A 21,171-nucleotide genomic window follows, 5' to 3' on the forward strand; every position below is an offset into this window, starting at 1 on the left:
CCGTATTTGATAATAAAGCTGGGCCCTATTAAGAGAAGTGATGGTTATATTATGCTGCGTTTGGAAAGCCTACACATTAAGGCCCGGAGAACACTCTAGTCTGCACAGAAGAGGAGGAAGACTTGAGATATGGAAAAGAAAAGGGTGACATTGGCCTCCGTTCTCTCACACACTCTAAATATCTCTTTCTCTCTCGCTCTCTTTTGATTTGGCTGCTCTTTCAATTTGCAATCATTTTGTTACTTTTTATTGGAAGGTGCTTCTTTATATCGAAATAAAGATTACTGAAACATCACTGGAAGTCAACTTCTCTCTCTCACTCTGTCTCCCTTTTTCCTTCTCTCTCTCTCTCTCTTTCCTTCTCTCTCTCTTGCTCTTTCCTTCTCTCTCTCTCTCTCTTTCCTTCTCTCTCTCTTGCTCTTTCCTTCTCTCTCTCTCTCTCTTTCCTTCTCTCTCTCTCGCTCTTTCCTTCTCTCTCTCTTGCTCTTTCCTTCTCTCTCTCTCTTTCCTTCTCTCTCTCTCGCTCTTTCCTTCTCTCTCTCTCTCTTTCCTTCTCTCTCTCTCGCTCTTTCCTTCTCTCTCTCTCGCTCTTTCCTTCTCTCTCTCTCTTTCCTTCTCTCTCTCTCTCTCTTTCCTTCTCTCTCTCTCGTTCTTTCCTTCTCTCTCTCTCTCTTTCCTTCTCTCTCTCTCTCTCTTTCCTTCTCTCTCTCTCGCTCTTTCCTTCTCTCTCTCTCTTGCTCTTTACTTCTCTCTCTCTCTCTCTCTCTCTTTCCTTCTCTCTCTCTCGCTCTTTCCTTCTCTCTCTCTCTTTCCTTCTCTCTCTCTTGCTCTTTCCTTCTCTCTCTCTCTCTCTTTCCTTCTCTCTCTCTCTCTCTTTCCTTCTCTCTCTCTTGCTCTTTCCTTCTCTCTCTCTCTCTCTCTTTCCTTCTCTCTCTCTCTCTCTTTCCTTCTCTCTCTCTCGCTCTTTCCTTCTCTCTCTCTCGCTCTTTCCTTCTCTCTCTCTCTCTCTTTCCTTCTCTCTCTCTCTCTCTTTCCTTCTCTCTCTCTCGCTCTTTCCTTCTCTCTCTCTCTTGCTCTTTCCTTCTCTCTCTCTCTCTTTCCTTCTCTCTCTCTCTCTCTTTCCTTCTCTCTCTCTCTCTCTTTCCTTCTCTCTCTCTCTCTCTTTCCTTCTCTCTCTCTCTCGCTCTTTCCTTCTCTCTCTCTCTTGCTCTTTCCTTCTGTCTCTCTCGCTCTTTCCTTCTCTCTCTCTCTCTCTCTTTCCTTCTCTCTCTCTCTCTTTCCTTCTCTCTCTCTCTCTTTCCTTCTCTCTCTATCGCTCTTTCCTTCTCTCTCTCTCGCTCTTTCCTTCTCTCTCTCTCTCTCTCTTTCCTTCTCTCTCTCTCTCTCTTTCCTTCTCTCTCTCTCTCTCTTTCCTTCTCTCTCTCTCGCTCTTTCCTTCTCTCTCTCTCTCTCTCTCTTTCCTTCTCTCTCTCTTGCTCTTTCCTTCTCTCTCTCTTGCTCTTTCCTTCTCTCTCTCTCTCTCTCTTTCCTTCTCTCTCTCTCGCTCTTTCCTTCTCTCTCTCTCGCTCTTTCCTTCTCTCTCTCTCGCTCTTTCCTTCTCTCTCTCTCTCTCTTTCCTTCTCTCTCTCTCTCTCTTTCCTTCTCTCTCTCTCGCTCTTTCCTTCTCTCTCTCTCGCTCTTTCCTTCTCTCTCTCTCGCTCTTTCCTTCTCTCTCTCTCGCTCTTTCCTTCTCTCTCTCTCGCTCTTTCCTTCTCTCTCTCTCGCTCTTTCCTTCTCTCTCTCTCGCTCTTTCCTTCTCTCTCTCTCGCTCTTTCCTTCTCTCTCTCTTGCTCTTTCCTTCGTCTCTCTCGCTCTTTCCTTCTCTCTCTCTCTCTCGCTCTTTCCTTCTCTCTCTCTCTCTCGCTCTTTCCTTCTCTCTCTCTCTCGCTCTTTCCTTCTCTCTCTCTCTCGCTCTTTCCTTCTCTCTCTCTTTCTCTTTAGGCCTGTTGGAGGGCCTCTCTCTTTACAACTCCGTTTATAATGCTACGTTGTCACGGTGACAGCGTGCAACCTGGTCGGCTTTACCCAGAGTCCCCGTGACGACAATAGTGATGGAGACGGGAGGTTGAATATCACCACTCCGGAAGAGGGTACAATCACACACACGTACACACACACGTACACACGCAGCAAACACACATTCTGCGAGGGTCATCTGAAATGGGCTGGATTCCATTTACTAGAACCACTAAGCTCTTTCTTAATGACACACTGCACTAAGAATGTAATCCATTCATCGCTTAGTTGGAGGCTGCTGGAATGGATGTGGTTGTGTGTGTGTGTGTGTGTGGGGGGGGGGGAGTGTATAAGATTGTATAGTGGGATATATAGTGGCTGAGTGTGTAGTGTGTAGTATGTGTGTGGGGGGGGTGTATAAGATTGTATAGTGGGATATATAGTGGCTGAGTGTGTAGTGTGTAGTATGTGGATGTTGAATGATTAGATCAGAGGAGAATACTATGAAGCAGGATCAATGAGTTAGCCAGCTAACAAACAGAAATAAATGTAGATATCTGTTTTTGGTTGTTGAGTCAATTAGGCCACTCCTAAAAAAAAGTTATTTCAGAGTATTAAGGCACGCTGGCTGGCTAACTCATTGATCCCGCTTCGTAGTATACCCCTCTGGTTTAATTTAGGGTGTAAGTGTGTACTAATAAGTGAAGGTGGGTTTTGAGTGAAGTGTGGACATGCTAGTGAATCTTTTCGCTAGTGTATTCCTGTGTAGAGAAGGCTACTGAGGGTGTGTACAGTGAGTACGATTGCTGTTCAGTGAGTTAGAAGTCCTGCAGTCCAACTGTTGTAGTTAGTGTGCTGGTCAGTGAGTCAGTGCAAAACTACTCAGTTAATGAGTGAGTGGCTGTGTGTTGGATTCTGATTTTTCTTAGTACGGGATAAGGCGTTGAGGTTTTCTAAGCGTTAGGGGGAGGGGAATTGGAGGAGCACAGAGAGATGAAGCCAGCTCTCTCTTTAATGGGCTGCATCTTTAAAAGCTGTAATGCTGATCAATGTGCTCTTTAATTGCTCTGCCGTTGTTCAGGCAGCAGGCCTGCCATTGCAGCCGGCAGCAGTGGCAGCGAGAGCAGATGAATGGAGCACGCACTCACATGCGCACACGCGCACGCACGCGAGGGAGAGCGAGAATGAGGGAGAAAATGTGAGAGAGGAGAGAGGGAGGAAAGAGAGAGAGAGGCGAGTGGAAGGAGAGAGGTTGAAACAAACAGAGAGGGAATAAAGACGGATTAATTGTCAGGGCTGATTATAGTCCTCCTTCTGATGGTCTGATAGAGCTGGGTGCTCTATCTTTTTCTCTCTCTCTCTCTGTCTCACTCTCCCTCCCTCCCTATCTCCCACTCTCTCACCCTCCCACTCTCTCACCCTCCCTCCCTCTCTCTCACCCTCCCTCTCTCTCACCCTCCCACTCTCTCACCCTCCCTCCCTCTCTCTCACCCTCCCACTCTCTCACCCTCCCTCTCTCTCACCCTCCCACTCTCTCACCCTCCCACTCTCTCACCCTCCCTCTCTCACCCTCCCACTCTCTCACCCTCCCTCTCTCACCCTCCCACTCTCTCACCCTCCCTCCCTCTCTCTCACCCTCCCTCTCTCTCACCCTCCCTCTCTCTCACCCTCCCTCTCTCTCACCCTCCCTCTCTCTCACCCTCCCTCTCTCTCACCCTCCCTCTCTCTCACCCTCGCTCTCTCTCTGTCTCCCCCCTCTCTCCCTTCGCCTATCCCTCTCTCTCCCTCTCCCTCCCTCTCTCTCCCTCCCTCTCTGTCTCCCCCTCTCTCTCCCTTCGCCTATCCCTCTCTCTCCCTCTCGCTCCCTCACTCTCTGTCTCCTTCTCCTTTATACCCAACTCTTGGCATTAGAATTAAAGCACCAACAGAACATCACACGTTTCTAGAGTCTGGATAACGCTAAATTTGGAGCAGGCAGGTAGAGGGGCAGCCTTGGTGGGCGGTCCTGAGCCCTCCGCGTCTGTACAGGGAGCTACGCAGGCAGCTTTTCAGGCCAACGTCCATTAATCTAGGTTGAGCTAAATAGCCTTGTTTAAGAGCTAATATGACGGTAGGGGTCAGTGTGCAGTAGGAAAATCAATTTGAAGTGGACGTGATTACAAAAAGTGAGATTATAGTATTGATTCTTGCCGAGTGAAATTTAAACATTGTTCTCTGTCAGGAGAGACCAGAGTAACAACTTGACTCACTGTCTCTCTCCTCCCTCTCTCTCTCACACCTCTCTCTTTATCTCTCTCTCTTTTTCTCTCTTTCTTCTCCATCTGTTTTTATATGGTACACTGGTTCTATGGTTTATATGGTTCATCATCTCTCCATCTTTTCTGAATTCCATTATACAGTATCTTCTGATGTCTCCATGTCCGTTGTGCTGTGTATGCTTGTACGCTGCCTATCAGGAACAATTAAAGCAATTCTACTTTATTGAATTATATTCTTAAAGTCTATCTCCCGCTCTCCCTGCAGTTTCAGAGAATTTGCCCCCTCCCAGTCCTGTGTCGACCCCTCCTCTCTGGCTGTGTCCAACCCCCCCCCCCCCCCCCCCCCCCCATCACCGACTACCTACTATTCCACAATGAACAACTGGAATACAGAGCAAAAAACACACACCTCAATATCACGAGAGAGAGAGAGAGAGAGAGAGGGAGGTCCTGCCAGTGCAGATGGGTGAGTGCTCCGTGAAAGAGTGATGAAAAACCAAATGGAAAGGGGGATTAGCATTTGAAAGAGACAGAGAGCTTCTCTAACTTGCCAGGGGAATAACAGACACACACACACACACCAGGGGAAGGGCACTTTGAAAAAGCACTAAATAGCCTTACAGACTGTATGAGACACATGTCTGACTGGAGGCTAGGTCAGTGACTCCCACACACAACCACACACCATTGAGCTGGGCAGTGTGACTCAACAAAAGTATGTAGTCCAAAACAATACAACATTTATATACTGGGGGAAAACATTCACCTATACTTAATGTAAAGTATAAAAATTCAAGAAGAAATTGTAGATACAATCTGCTGTATGTTTGTAGTATAGTCGACAGTTTAGAAGGAGAGAGGGAGGGAAGGATGGATTTAGCTTTTTTTACACTGTCACGTTCGTTGGAATGATCAGACCAAAGCGCAACGTGAGTAGCGTTCCACATAATTTATTAATAGTGAAACTTAAGCAAAGACAAAACAAATAAAGAATAAACGAACCATGACGACAATGCAGTGCTAACAGGCAACTAAACATAAATAATATCCCATAACCCACAAGCGTAAAACAAGCTACTTAACCTGTTAGGGCTAGGGGGCAGTATTTGCACGGCTGGATAAAAAAAATGTACCCGATTTAATCTGGTTACTAATCCTACCCAGTAAGTAGAATATGCATATACTTATTAAATATGGATAGAAAACACTCAAAAGTTTCTAAAACTGTTTGAATGGTGTCTGTGAGTATAACAGAACTCATTTGGCAGGCAAAACCCTGAGACATTTTCTGACAGGAAGTGGATACCTGATGTGTTGTATTACCTTTAAACCTATGCCATTGAAAAACACAGGGGCTGAGGAATATTTTGGCACTTCCTATTGCTTCCACTAGATGTCACCAGCCTTTACAAAGTGTTTTGAGTCTTCTGGAGGGAGATCTGACCGAACAAGAGCCATGGAACGATGATGGCCCATTAGACACCTGGCGCGCGAGTTCATGTTGGGTACCCTCGTTCCAATACGTTATAAAAGAGTATGCATTCGTCCACCTTGAATATTATTCATGTTCTGGTTAAAAAAGGCCCTAATGATTTATGCTATACAACGTTTGACATGTTTGAACGAACGTAAATATATTTTTTCCCCTCGTTCATGAAGTGAAGTCCGGCGGGCTTAGATCATGTGCTAACAAGACGGAGATTTTTGGACATAAATGATGAGCTTTTTTGAACAAAACTACATTCGTTATGGACCTGTGATACCTGGAAGTGACATCTGATGAAGAGAATCAAAGGTAATGGATTATTTACATAGTATTTTCGATTTTAGATCTCCCCAACATGACGACTAGTCTGTATCGCAACGAGTATTTTTCTGGGCGCAGTGCTCAGATTATTGCAAAGTGTGATTTCCCAGTAAGGTTATTTTTAAATCTGGCAAGTTGATTGCGTTCAAGAGATGTAAATCTATAATTCTTTAAATGACAATATAATATTTTACCAATGTTTTCTAATTTTAATTATTTAATTTGTGATGCTGACTTGACTGCCGGTTATTGGAGGGAAACGATTTCCTCAACATCAATGCCATAGTAAAACGCTGTTTTTGGATATAAATATGAACTTGATAGAACTAAAAATGCATGCATTGTCTAACATAATGTCCTAGGAGTGTCATCTGATGGAGATTGTAAAAGGTTAGTGCATCATTTTAGCTGGTTTTATGGTTTTGGTGACCCTGTCTTTGAATTGACAAAACATTACACACAACTCTTGTAAATGTACTGTCCTAACATACTCTAAATTTATGCTTTCGCCGTAAAACCTTTTTGAAATCGTAAAACGTGGTTAGATTAAGGAGATGTTTATCTTTCAAAGGGTGTAAAATAGTTGTATGTTTGAAAAATTTGAATTTTGACATTTATTTGGATTCAAATTTGCCGCTCTTGAAATGCACCTGCTGTTGATGGAGTGCACCATGGGGGGGACGCCTGCGTCCCACCTAGCCCATAGAGGTTAAGTATGATCCCCAATTAGAGACAACGATTACCAGCTGCCTCTAATTGGGAATCATACACAATCACCAACATAGCAAAACAAACCTAGAACCCCACATAGAAATAATAAACTAGACTAGCCCCCCAGTCACTCCCTGACCTACTCTACCATAGAAAATAAGAGCTTTGTATGGTCAGGATGTGACAGTACTCCCCCCCAAAGGTGCGGACTCCGACCGCAAAACCTGAAACAAAAAGGGAGGGTTGGGGGGGTGTCTAGTGTCAGTGGCGGCTCTGGTGCAGGACGAAGAACCCTCTCATCCTGCAGATCCGCCAGCATTGGAGGCGGCTCTGGTGCTGGACGAAGAACCCTCTCATCCCGCGGATCCGCCAGCATCGGAGGCGGCTCTGGTGCGGGACGAAGAACCCGCTCATCCCGCGGATCCGCCAGCTTTGGTGGCGGCTCTGATGCGGGCCGAAGAACCAGCTCATCCTGCGGGTCCAGCCATGGACCCAGGCTGAACACTGTGCCTGGACTGTGGTTCCAGACCGTGGGCCGTCTCTGGAGGTTCCGGGCCGTGGGCCGTCTCTGGAGGATCCGGGCCGTGGGCCGTCCCTGGAGGTTCCGGGCCGTGGGCCGTCCCTGGAGGTTCCGGGCCGTGGGCCGTCCCTGGAGGTTCCGGGCCGTGGGCCGTCCCTGGAGGTTCCGGGCCGTGGGCCGTCCCTGGAGGTTCAACGATTACCAGCTGCCTCTAATTGGGAATCATACACAATCACCAACATAGCAAAACCAACCTAGAACCCCACATAGAAATAATAAACTAGACTAGCCCCCCAGTCACTCCCTGACCTACTCTACCATAGAAAATAAGAGCTTTGTATGGTCAGGACGTGACATACACGAGCTTTAGGATCTGTTTTCAGGTAGATTTCACTATGCAGTAAGTCTACTACTCCAGCCCCATCCTCTCTTCTCCCTATACCTCTCTTGCTCTCATTCCCTCCTTCTCTTACCCACCCTCTCCTCGTGTGTGTGTGTGTGTGTGTGTGTGTGTGTGTGTGTGTGTGTGTGTGTTGGCTGAGCATTGTAGTGGACCCCCTGCTGAGAGTTTGGATTCCCTGGCATTCTCCCTCCCTTTCTCTTCCCTCTCTCCCTACCCTGGCCTCTCCCCTTCCTCCTCTTGCTCTCCTCCTCTCTCCCTTCTTTAGTTCTCCATTGTCCCTTCTCTCCCCAGTTCTCTCCCCTTTCTTTCTCCCCTCTTTTCTGTCCTCTGCTCCTCTCTCTCCCTGACTGTAGAGTATTTCCTCATCTCCTTCTCTTTGAAACACACAGCTCTCAGTCAGACGCCCTGCCTCCTGCCTAACACTACAAATAACCAACAAATCAGCCCACTGTGGGATATCTCTCTCTCTGTGTGTGTGTGTGTGTGTGTGTGTGTGTGTGTGTGTGTGTGTGTGTGTGTGTGTGTGTGGTGTGTGGTGTGTGTGTGTGTGTGTGTGTGTGTGTGTGTGTGTGTGTGTGTGTGTGTGTGTGTGTGTGTGTGTGTTAAAGAATGAGACAGTGTTATGGAATTTGCCTCCTCCAGTCCTGTTACTAAAGACCCACCGGTTTTTCTGAGTACTAACAAAGAACACTGAATTCATCATCATGTTGTCAGATATCTTGTTTAAAGACCCACAGGTTTTTCTGAGTACTAACAAAGAACACTGAATTCATCATCATGTTGTCAGATATCTTGTTTAAAGACCCACAGGTTTTTCTGAGTACTAACAAAGAACACTGAATTCATCATCATGTTGTCAGATATCTTGTTTAAAGACCCACAGGTTTTTCTGAGTACTAACAAAGAACACTGAGTTCATCATCATGTTGTCAGATATGAATACACTACCGTTCAAAAGTTTGGGGTTGCTTAGAAATGTCCTTGTTTTTGATAGAAAAGCAACATTTTTTTGTCCATTAAAATAAAATAGATCAGAAATACAGTGTTGCTGATAATGGGTCTCTATACGCCTATGTAGATATTCCATAAAAAAATCAGCCGTTTCCAGCTACAATAGTCATTTACAACATTAACAATGTCTACACTGTATTTCTGATCAATTTAATTTTATTTGTTAATGTTGTAAATGACTATTGTAGCTGGAAACGGCTGATTTTTTTTAATGGAATATCTACATAGGCGTACAGAGACCCATTATCAGCAACCATCACTCCTGTGTTCCAATGGCACGTTGTGTTAGCTAATCCAAGTTTATAATTTTAAAAGGCTAATTGATCATTAGAAAACCCTTTTGCAATTATGTTAGCAAAGCTGAAAACTGTTGTCCTGTTTAAAGAAGCAATAAAACCGGCCTTCTTTAGACTAGTTGAATATCTGGAGCATCAGCATTTGTGGGTTCGATTACAGGCTCAAATGGCCAGAAACAAAGACCTTTCTTCTGAAACTCATCAGTCTATTCTTGTTCTGAGAAATGAAGGCTATTCCATGCGAGAAATTGCCAAGAAACTGAAGAACTGAATATACAACGCTGTGTACTACTCCCTTCACAGAACAGCGCAAACTGTCTCTAACCAGAATAGAAAGAAGAGTGGGAGGCCCCAGTGCACAACTGAGCAAGAGGACAAGTACATTAGAGTCTAGTTTGAGAAACAGACGCCTCACAAGTCCTCAACTGGCAGCTTCATTAAATAGTACCCGCAAAACACCAGTCTCAACGTCAACAGTGAAGAGGTGACTCTGGGATGCTGGCCTTCTAGGCAGAGTGCCTCTGTCTAGTGTCTGTGTTTTTTATTTTTTTATTGGCCAGTCTGATATATGTTTTTTTCTTTTGCAACTCTACGTAGAAGGCCAGCATCCTGGAGTTTCTGTTGAGTTTGGGGATTATGTTCATGTAGCATGGATGTTAAAGAGTCAGTCTGTGTGTGTCGCAGCTTCAGGTGTGTATTCTGGCCATGTCTTCATGTGTGTACAGCGGTGGGCTGCATTAACAGCTCCCAGGTCACCTTGCTCACCTCCCAGCAGCCACCTGGAGACAAGGAGCCACCCAGCCTCACCGTGCTAGACTCCCGCACTGTCTACATACGGTAAGTACACACACACACACACCTCTACATATAAGGGAATTGACTATATTACCTTGACTTAATAAAATAATACATCTGGAGAAAAATCGTGAAAGTGTCTTGTGTGTCTATGATTTTCAGAATATACATGTATTTAGTTTGTATATTTAGGAATAGACGTGTTTCTGCTCCATAAAAAAATACTAATGTACAGTATGGGCCATGTACAGCTGGACTAGGGTTGTGTGTGTGTGTGTGTGTGTGTACAAGTCTGAGCAGGGTAATATAGGCATAAACAACTCCCCATGTCATTGAATATGACATCTTTAAAAAGACTGTGGGCTTATAGGTAGATAGATGTGTTTAGACTGCGTGGCATTGACTGTCCTCCAACAAGAGGTGGGGAGATGGAGGGAGAAATGGAAAGATATTGAGAGATGGGGAGGTAGAAGGGAAAGGAGAGGGGGAGAGAGGGGAGGGTAAAGGGAAAAGAGAGGGGGAGTGAGGGGAGGGTAAAGGGAAAAGAGAGGGGGAGAGAGAGTATGGAGAAAGGGATGAAAATGACAGGAGAGAGTTATGGACTATGGAGAGAACAATAAAAGTAAGAAAACAGGGAGGGATGCCGAGAGAATGAAAGAGGTAGGTTGTGTGTTTGTGCGGGAGAGTGTGTCTCTGTGTGTGTGTGCGCGCACGCGTGCGTCTGCTGGGGTGGCGGGGTGGGGGGAGTCGGCTGACTGAATGAAAAGGCAGACGGTGACCTTCTGCAGTCCTGTTTAGCATGCGGAATATTCTCCTGCACTTGACCTCTCACCTACACAGGGAGAGAGAGGGGAACTATATGGATGTGTCTCCATAAGTTTGCGTGTGTGTGTGTGTGTGTGTGTGTGTGTGTGTGTGTGTGTGTGTGTGTGTGTGTGTGTGTGTGTGTGTGTGTACACGTCTGCCCCGGCCCTTTCTCTCTCAATCTGTATGAAAGCCATTAGAGCCCCTGACCACCATCACTTAAGACCCACTGCAAGAGGGCACCGTGCCACACACACACACAGGCGAGAGGAAGGAGAGGGTGAATGAATAAGTCAGAATACAGAAGAGTGTATGCAGACAGTGTGTTACAGGGAGAGTGAGGCCAGCAGGTTAGGGTGCGATGCACTGATCTCTCTCTCAGGGAAATGTCAGCACTTTACTGATGATCACACAAGGTAAAGGACAAGGAGAATACATAGAAGAGATAGACGTACAGTTCGAAAAAAAAAAGTGGGTTCTACCTGGAACCAAAAAGGGTTCTCCTATGGGGACAGCTGAAGAACCCTTTTTCTTCCGAAGAGTGTACTTCTATCTCCTCTATGTATTCTCTCACAGTTACACGTTCATCCATGTTTCTCAAATTTCAAAGTTGTTGAAAACATCACATTTCGAGGTGTTTAAGGTTAAGTTTAGGCATTAACTACAAATGATTAAGGTTAGGGATAGGCTTAAAAGAAAAATCTCAAAAACAACTTTCTATCGCTGGATTCGAACTTGCAACCTTGGCAGATGCTTACAGCTTAAACAAATGAAAATGCAGCTACTTTGTTGTTATTCTGGCTGCACTGTTTGACGTGACTGTAAGTTAGCCGTAGTTGGCTAGCCTGCAAGCAAGGGATAAGAACGTTGCCAGCCAGGATGGCAATGGAACATTTAGAATGAACAACGCGTCCATAGTTACAGAACAATACACTGAATGACTGGGTTGTGTCTCTGGCACCAGAACCGATAGAATGAACGACCAGCCGGCTTTGGTAGCAACTCTAGATGTGTGCCGGGACTATATCTTGTGGAAGGATGAAATAGTATGAATTAATCAACATTTTAAAAAAAATATACAAAATATGTCAATCGTTATTTGAATATGTCTGTAATCCATTGTATAAACGTGATAATGCCCTCGAAACCGGTTTTTGGAGAAACATCGATTTCTCTGGCATTATCACTGAAGTATCACGGGTAACCTGGCTTATTCACCTTGTCGTTTTACCTCTTTTCTTCATAGTGTACACACTCCCACACAAGCACGCACACACGAGCGCACGCACGCACAGACACGGTCACACACACGCAGACGTACACGCGCACAGCGAGAGAGAAAACAGAAACTGGCAAGAGAAAGAAACAGAAAGAAAGGAAGAGATTGAATTATTGAGAGAGACAGAGAGCAAGAGAGACATAAAATAAAGAATCAAGAGTGATTAGAGAGAGAGAGAGAGAGAGAGAGAGAGAGAAGAAAAACAGGAGCTTTGCTATAATTTGACATTACAGATATCTCTCTGTCTCTCTCCTTTGAGGCTCTAATTGTGGACTGTGAGCTGAGAGGTACTGCCCTGTTAGCAGAATCCTAATAGGTGCTGTGGAGGGATCATATGTGTTCAATACTCTTTTGTTCTGTTGCATCCTGCCTGTGAGAAAGGTTGAGAGGCCTGCCTGCTGGATATGCACAAAACAATATCAGCAGAAACACTCACTCTCCTCTCCCCCCCCCACTCTGCCCTTGCTTGGCCACACACACACACACACACACACTTTCCTGTGCAACACACCTTCAGAGTACACACACTCGCACACATCAGACTTGGGCTACGGAGACACATGTTTCCCCATGGCTTAATGTCACTGTGTTACTCTTTCAAATGAATATACAGTTTTCAAAAAGTGTCCATTTTACATTTATATAACCCTACAGAAGTAGGATCTTAATTTGAGACAGTTTGCTACAGCAGGGAAATAATCCTGCAACAACAGGAATGTGAATTATTATGCGGATTATAATTTATGTAACATTTTTGTAAGGGTTGATACATTTTTCGTCTGAAATTCCTAAGTGTGGGAATTACAAACTTCAGAAGCTTTTTAAGCCTCAAATACACTACAAGTTTTACATTTCCTGCATTCGAGTGATAATTATGATCCTGTATGATTTGATGTCTTCTGTGCATTTTTTGGGGGAAGTATTTTGCAGTATGAAATCCTGCAATAAATTAGGAAATCATTGTATAAAAATTGCCCTCTGGTTTCGCTACCCTAAACGATATAATTCATTACTGCCACTATCCACACTGTATATATCAGCTGATGAATGTGATAGATGAGTTAGTCAGGCTAATTGTACAGTAACACACTCATCAGTCATACACAACACACCGTACATGCATCACTTTTAAAAATGGCCCACACTGAAGGTGGAACTGGTGGTCCTGAGGGGCGTGGCATCTTGAGTCGTAGGCCAATTAGAATTGTAAATGGTCTTAAGGGAGTGGTTTTCTCTGGGGGTTTGGGCCAATTAGAACAAGAACACATACACTGTGTGAACAAAACATTAGGAACACCTTCCTAATATTGAGTTGCACCCCCTTTTGCCCTCAGAACAGTCTCAATTTTTCAGGGCATGGGCTCCACAACGTGTTGAAAGCGTTCCACAGGGATGCTGGCCCATGTTAACTTCAATGCTTCCCGCAGTTGCAGTTCTTGACACACTCAAACCGTTGCACCTGGCACTTACTACCATACCACGTTCAAAGGCACTTAAATCTTTTGTCTTGCCAATTCACCCTCTGAATGGCACACATACACAATCCATGTCTCAATTGTCTCAAGGCTTAAAAATCCTTCTTTAACCTGTCTCCTCCCCTTCATCTACACTGATTGAAGTGGATTTAACAGGTGACATCAATAAGGGATCATAGTGTTCCCCTGGATTCACCCGGTCAGTAAATGTCATGGAAAGAGCAGGTGTTCCTAATGTTTTGTGCATTCAGTGTAAACGTCTGCAGTGAGTGGGAAATGCAAGATTGTTAATAACAAAGACATTCTTAAAAAGTGTAAGAAAAATGTGTGTTCAGTTTGGTACTTGTTTTGTGAATGGTGCTGTTGTGTTGTGTAGTGTAATGCGGATTTTTAAATTTTTTATCAGAAGGTTGTAAAAACTTGTGGTTTTAAGTGAGAATGTCTCAAAGAGCATCAAAAGTCGTTTCTCTTCTGCGTCTCTCTCCATCTCTCCCCCTCTCTCCATATATCTTCTCTCTCTATCCCTCTCTCTCTCTCTCTCTCTTTACACCTCTCTCTTTATATCTCTCTCTTCTTCGATGTCTCTCTCTCTCCTGGATCCCTCATCAGATAGCTGTGTCCTCTGTTCTATATTTAGTCCACGGAAAGTCAATCCCAGCAGTGTGTGTGTGTGTGTGTGTGTGTGTGTGTGTGTGTGTGTGTGTGTGTGTGTGTGTGTGTCTGTTCCGTTTCCGTCTGCCAGACGAGGGCCCCTCGTCTGGCCTGATAAAGACTTTCTGAACAGCCAGGAGGTCTCTGCCACACACGCACACAGCCGCATAGTGGTTGGGGAAATGGACCAGAAAGAAGGAGGTCTGGGGTTCAAACGTTCTTACTGTTCTCCCCTTGAGCTACTCAGGCCTGTGTCAAAGCCCTGCTATATGAAGAGAATACATACAATGATGCTCTTTCCCTCCCCCCTCTCTTTTTCTTCCCTCCTCTTTTCCTTCTCTCTCTCTTTCCCTCTCTCTCTCTCCTTCCCTCTCTCCCTCCCTCGCTCGGTCCTTTGATCTCTCTATTCTTCCAGGTGGTCTCGTCCTGAGCAGGTGAACGGGGTGTTAGAGTTCAACTGTGTACCTGTTGGTAGAAGGGAAGGAGCCAGTGTGTGTTTATAACAGCTTTCAACTGTTTGAAGACCACACCCTCTGTAACCTGACACCAGGAACCACCTACAGCTTCATTGTCGCTGTGGGAACATGCCATAGAGATAGTTAGAGGACACATCATTGTATCTATCCCATTATTGAGGCCATATCTATTTTGAAGTACTACTTCTATGAGTTGGTAAACAAACTGAAAGGTTGCATACTGCCACCTGGAGTGTGTTTTCTGAACAGGTATAAAGCCAAGGTTGGCGATTTACTGCCACCTACAGTTATGGGATGTTTGCTCACGAGTATAATTCATTGGTTGGTCCCTCCTGATGACCTGGATGGAATTATGTGATCCTTTCTTAACCCATAGGAAGTCCCTCCCAGTTGACTACTTCAAAATGGTGAAAGTCCTTATTGGTGCTGCCCATGCTAAATTGGACTTTTAGGCACTGGAGTCCTCTATCTATCTCTATGGTACTGACACACAATCCCCTACTTATTTATTTAGACAGTGAAGCTAAAACTTGTAATTGTCTCCATACTCCAGCATATTGGATTTGATAGGTTTTATATGAGGTGACAGTACAGAATGTCACCTTTTATTTGAGCGTATTTTCATACATATCTATTTTACTGTTTAGAAATTAAAGCACTTCATGTATCTAGTCCCCCATTTTGAAGGTGTCATAAAGATGTGGACAAATTCACTTATAGTGTATTAAATTTAGTCAAAAGTTAAGTATTTGGTCCCATATTTCTAGCACACAACAACTACATCAAACTTGTGACTCTACAAATTGGATTAATTTACAGTTTGTTTTGGTTGTGTTTCGGATTATTTTGTGCCCAATAGAAATGAATGGTCAATATTTTATTGTCATTTTTATTGTAAATAAGAATAGAATGTTTCTGAACACTTTTACATGAATGTGGATGGTACCATTTTTTAGGGATAATCATGAATGAATTGTGAATAATGTTGAGTGAGAATGTTACGGAGGCATAAATATCATAGCCCCCCCAAAAATGCTAACCTCCCCTGTTATTGGTGATGGTGAGAGGTTATCATATTTCCAGCAAGACAATAACCCCAAGCACAATATCAAAATCCATAAAGAAATGGTTAAACATTTTAGAGAAAAAGACCAAGTGCCATTGACATCACAAATTGAGGTATTGACAGGTATTGAAAGGTATTGAAAGGTTTTGAAAAAAGTGGTACCAATAACTTTGACCACTATCTTTTTCATATTTTTTTGCATCTCTATCTGAGCAATTTTATTTGTACAAAAGGATATCATTTAAAAAAATGTGAGCATACAATATACTGTAGCTCGGTATTGGTATGATTTATTTCATACAGTCTTTTTTTGCTCATCTTTATCAAGGGTGCCAATAATTATGGACCTGATTGTATATGTGTGTGTTTCCCATTTATTTAGACATGTAGGGTGGAGGCTGCCCCCCTAGCGAGGCTCACATAGAACATCCCCCCCCCCTCCCCCCCTCTGCCCAGGCACACCCAACGGTAAGGGGTTGGGGAGGGCTTGTGAGGTCAAAGGGGGGGGGAAAGAGGGGGGTCATTTCATTTACTTGACACGGCAGTTGAAACTAGATGGTCTAATGAAGTGTCACATGGGGATGGGGAAGACGGTAAGGCGTGAGGAGCGAAACACTTGTATTTGTACACACACCTCCAGCTGGATAACATTTTAATACAGAGAGATGTTTTATGAAATTGACGGTATCATTTCAAATACTAGTCACGGCAATCAAAATATGTTTGGATTGCTATACACGTCACAGCCACATTTAGATGAGTGATTGTATAAGTATTGTGAGGGATATAGACAGAGAGACAGAGAGCGAGGGAGAGAGAGCGTGAGAGATGATAAGCGCTAGCTGCTTCTTTAAGTGGATGGCAAGTGCTCTCTTTTGACTGAAGCTGTGAACTGCAGGCTGGGACCACACTGCCATAAGAGATCCTCACTCACACACACACACGCACACTTAAATATAAAGCATACACACACACACACACACATTATTTCCTTCATTACTTTTTTGTTTAGCAGGTGTTAACACTAGTACAAACACTAGTACACGTCATTGAGCAGAAGCTCTTACCAAACAATGTATGGTGTACAGAATAAAGCATCACAAGTAAAACTATTCTGAGTTTTATAATAAATATGGGGAACGTATGACATATTGGTAAAGGACTGTATAGGAGGAAAGCCATCTGTAGCTACACATGTATTGTCAGGGGATGCTATATTATGGTTTGCTATATGCCCTTAGGACAACATGAGCTAAACATGAGACTCGCTCTTAGCTTGCGCTTGTATATTTGAGTATGTCACCATTTTATTGCTGTCAATACTCTTACTTCAATAACCAAAAATGTATTTAAAAAAAATATAGAGTTAGCTTTTGGTGGTGAATATTTTGGTATCGAAAGAGAAGCGTATTTGTTTTATGGATTTCATTGTTTCTGCTAAAGAAATATCTGCAACCTTTGTCTAAGATCATTCTACATTCTGCGACATTTCCCAGTCTTAAAAAGCCTTCTGAATCTCGTCACCACTTAAATGAAGGAGATAAAATAAAACATTGATCTGGAATAAATACTCTCAATGAAGAGACTAAAGAATTCCTGAACACTTCCTCGTTACCATTTCATTTCCTTTAATGCATAATAACACCTCACTGTTCTGCCAACTCAATGAAAGCCTGTAGAACGCACAGTATCATGTTCAACGTGTGTGCATAATGTGTGTATGATGTGAAAGCATGTGGGTGTGGGTGGGATGTATGAGATGTGTGTATAATGCATATGGTGTATAATGTAGTGTGTGCGCATTTCACTCCATAAACCCTCCACGCCTATTAGGGGTGAAAAATGACAGCATCGCTAATCTGACAGCCATTTATTATGAGAAAAGAAAACGTCACAATTACCAGATTATCTCGCATTTAAAACGCCATCAAATGGCTTTAATTCTTTTATTTTATTTATTTATTTCACCTTTATTTAACCAGGTAGGCTAGTTGAGAACAAGTTCTCATTTGCAACTGCGACCTGGCCAAGATAAAGCATAGCAATTCGACACATACAACACAGAGTTACACATGGAATAAACAAAACATACAGTCAATAATACAGTAGAAAATAAAGAAAACAAAAACTCTATATACAGTGAGTGCAAATGAGGTAAGTTAAGGCAATAAATAGGCCATGGTGGCGAAGTAATTACAATATAGCAATTAAACACTGGAATGGTAGATGTGCAGAAGATGAATGTGCAAGTAGAGATACTGGGGTGCAAAGGAGCAAGATAAATAAATAAATAAATACAGTATGGGGATGAGGTAGGTAGATAGATGGGCTGTTTATAGATGGGCTATGTACAGGTGCAGTGATCTGTGAGCTGCTCTGACAGCTGGTGCTTAAAGCTAGTGAGGGAGATATGAGTCTCCAGCTTCAGAGATTTTTGCAGTTCGTTCCAGTCATTGGCAGCAGAGAACTGGAAGGAGAGGAGGCCAAAGGAAGAATTGGCTTTGGGGGTGACCAGTGAGATATACCTGCTGGAGCGCGTGCTACAGGTAGGTGCTGCTATGGTGACCAGTGAGGGGAGATAAGGCGAGGCTTTACCTAGCAGAGACTTGTAGATAACCTGTAGCCAGTGGGTTTGGCGACGAGTATGAAGCGAGGGCCAACCAACGAGAGCGTACAGGTCGCAATGGTGGGTAGTGTATGGGGCTTTGGTGACAAAACGGATGGCACTGTGATAGACTGCATCCAGTTTGTTGAGTAAAGTGTTGGAGGCTATTTTATAGATGACATCACCGAATTCGAGGATCGGGATGGGCTCTCCTCAGTTTTACGAGGGTATGTTTGGCAGCATGAGTGAAGAATGCTTTGTTGCGATATAATTCTTGTCAAAGGATGCGTTGTATAATTATTTTCTCCCTGGCTTTTCACAATATGGAGTCAGTGTGTAGTCTATATGATTTCCTTGGTTTCACACTACTAGAAGTCTGGAGGAGTTTTCCCCCAATTTTCCTGGGGATTTGTTGGCTAATCCCACAGGGGATTAAAGTGTGGGAAACATGGAGACAAGCAGGAGAATAAGCCTGTTATGTATTAGGCTTCCTATCAACCTGGGCTTATTACAACACTCACACTGCCACGGATTCACTGGGGCTGTGTCCCAGATTGCACCCTATTCCCTACTTAGTGCACATCGGGCACTGGTCAAAAGTAGTGTACTATATAGGGAACAGGGTGCCGTTTTGGACGTGTGGAGATGTACTAGCATCTGCTTTGTGTCTTTATTTCTTTACACAGACGTGAAATGGTTTTCTCTGGACGGACGCATTATCATTAAAGCAGAATAGGTTCTTACCACAAACATGATCTTTTGAGCCCCATATGCATTTTGATGGAGGAAGAAGAGACTTCGGCCCCCATGCTGTTTCATTATGTGCCTGTAATAATGTTTGGATAATTCCTTGTGATTTCATTTACTGACGGTTGTGTGTGTGTGTGTGTGTGTTTTTTTTTTTTGTGTGCGCGTGTGTGTGTGTGCTTGCGTGCATTTGTTCGGGCGTTTGTTTGCCTGCGCATGCACGCTTCAATGTGTGTGTATCAGTGGAGGCTGCTGAGGGGAGGACAGCTCATAATAATGGCTGGTATAGAGTCAATGTAATGCTATCAGCCACATGGAAACCACATGTTTGATGTGTTTGATATCATGCCATCTACTCAATTCCAGCCATTATTATGAGCACGCATTTATGCCTACATTCTTGAATGTGTGTGTACGTGTGTGTTCTTCTCCTGTCCTCTAGGAGTGATCAGCAGCTGTGGTATGTGGATGAATGCAGTGCTGGTCCAGAACTCTAACTCCTTGTGGTACTGTGTTGACAAGCTGTCTCCCTGGAATCTATACAGGCCAGCACTGCACAGGGCTGTGCCCCCCGGACCACCGGTGAGTCACACACACAAACACACACACACACGTGCGATCATACATGCACAAACAAACTTGGTGTCTATGCGCTAGGCATTTTGTTGCGTACAATATATTTGCATTCTGATAGCGCGGCTTACGTGTGTGTGTACAGCCATAGTCTGCCTGTGTATGTCTGAGTGTGCATGTGTATACTGTACGTGTGTGCGTCAGGCAGGTTGACGTGTATTGGTATGAATCTTGTCCTGGAGGCAGAACTGAGCGATTTCCGCTAGATGGGCCAGCTGCAATGTCAAAATTGTCAAAATTTGTGAAAACAGAAATGAGTTTTTTGCTCTTAATTTAAGGTTGTGATTAGGCATTAGGTTCAGCAGTGCATTTAAGGTTTATCAAGGTACAAGCGAGATCCAAATGCAGACACAGGAGGCAGATGGTTGGAGTCTTACAATGTTTATTAATCCAAAGGGGTAGGCAAGAGAATGGTCGTGGACAGGTAAACAGTCAAAACCAGATTAGAGTCCAGGAGGTACAGAGTGGCAGACAGGCTCGTGGTCAAGGCAGACAGAATGGTCAGGAAGGCGTGTACAAAGTCCAGAAACAGGCAAGGGTCAAAACCGGGACTAGAAAAAGGAGAATGCAAGAAGCAGGAGAACAGGGAAAACCGCTGGTTGACTTGGAAACATACAAGACGAACTGGCACAGAGAGACAAGAAACACAGGGATAAATACACTGGGGAAAACAAGCGACACCTGGAGGGGGTGGAGACAATCACAAAGATAGGTGAAACAGATCAGGGCGTGACAAGGTTAGTGTTAAGGTTAAGGTTAGGTTTAAAATCAGACTTTATGACTTTGTGGCTCTGCCAGCTAGTGACCACTCTGCAGAGCTGCCTCCAGAACAAGATTCATGAAGAAAAGCGCTAACCTGCGTGTGTCCACTGGCAGAAGGCATCATAAAGGTAATCTATTCTGGGGGCTAAACAAATGGCCGTCGGGTGACAATGGCATTTGGTAGAAATGCCACTCGGGGAGGCAGGGCCTAGGATGTGATGGGATGGGCTCTCCTCCAATATGGCTATGTCCAGTATATTCTCATACACAGATCTGCCAATGCAGCATGGGCTAAAGAGGGGAGGACAGGGTGAGGGCAGGGTAGGGGGTGAGAGGGGAAAGGGAGATAGCAGGGGAAAGTAGAGGGGCATGGGAGACATAGGAAGGGATTAGGGGAGACATTTATGTGGTTTCTGATCTGTGAGAAATTGATTTGTGAAAACTCTTTTCAAGATAATTTTGATTGACTGATAATAATGATAATTATGATGACAATGTTAATAATGTCACGTCCTGACCAGTAAAGGGGTAATTTTGTTATTGTAGTTGGTCAGGGCGTGGCAGGGGTGTGTTGTTTTGTGTGTTTCAGGGTTTTTTGGGTTATGTTCTATGTTAATATATTTCAATGTTTGTTCTAGTTCTTCTATTTCTATGTTTAGTTTATTGGGTTGACCTTCAATTGGAGGCTGCTGTTCCTCGTTGCCTCTAATTGAAGGTCCTATTTAGTAGGGGTGTTTTTCCATGGGTTTGTAGGTAGTTGTTTCTATGTATAACTGTGTAGCCTTACAGGACTGTTTTTGTCGTTGTTAGTTATTTTTGTTAAGTGTTCACGTTTATTAAAATAAAAGAAGATGAGCACCGCACCCACAGCGTTTTG

Source organism: Salmo salar, chromosome 09 (assembly GCF_965601325.2).
Source record: "Salmo salar chromosome 09, fSalSal1, whole genome shotgun sequence".
Taxonomy (NCBI): Eukaryota; Metazoa; Chordata; class Actinopteri; order Salmoniformes; family Salmonidae; genus Salmo; species Salmo salar.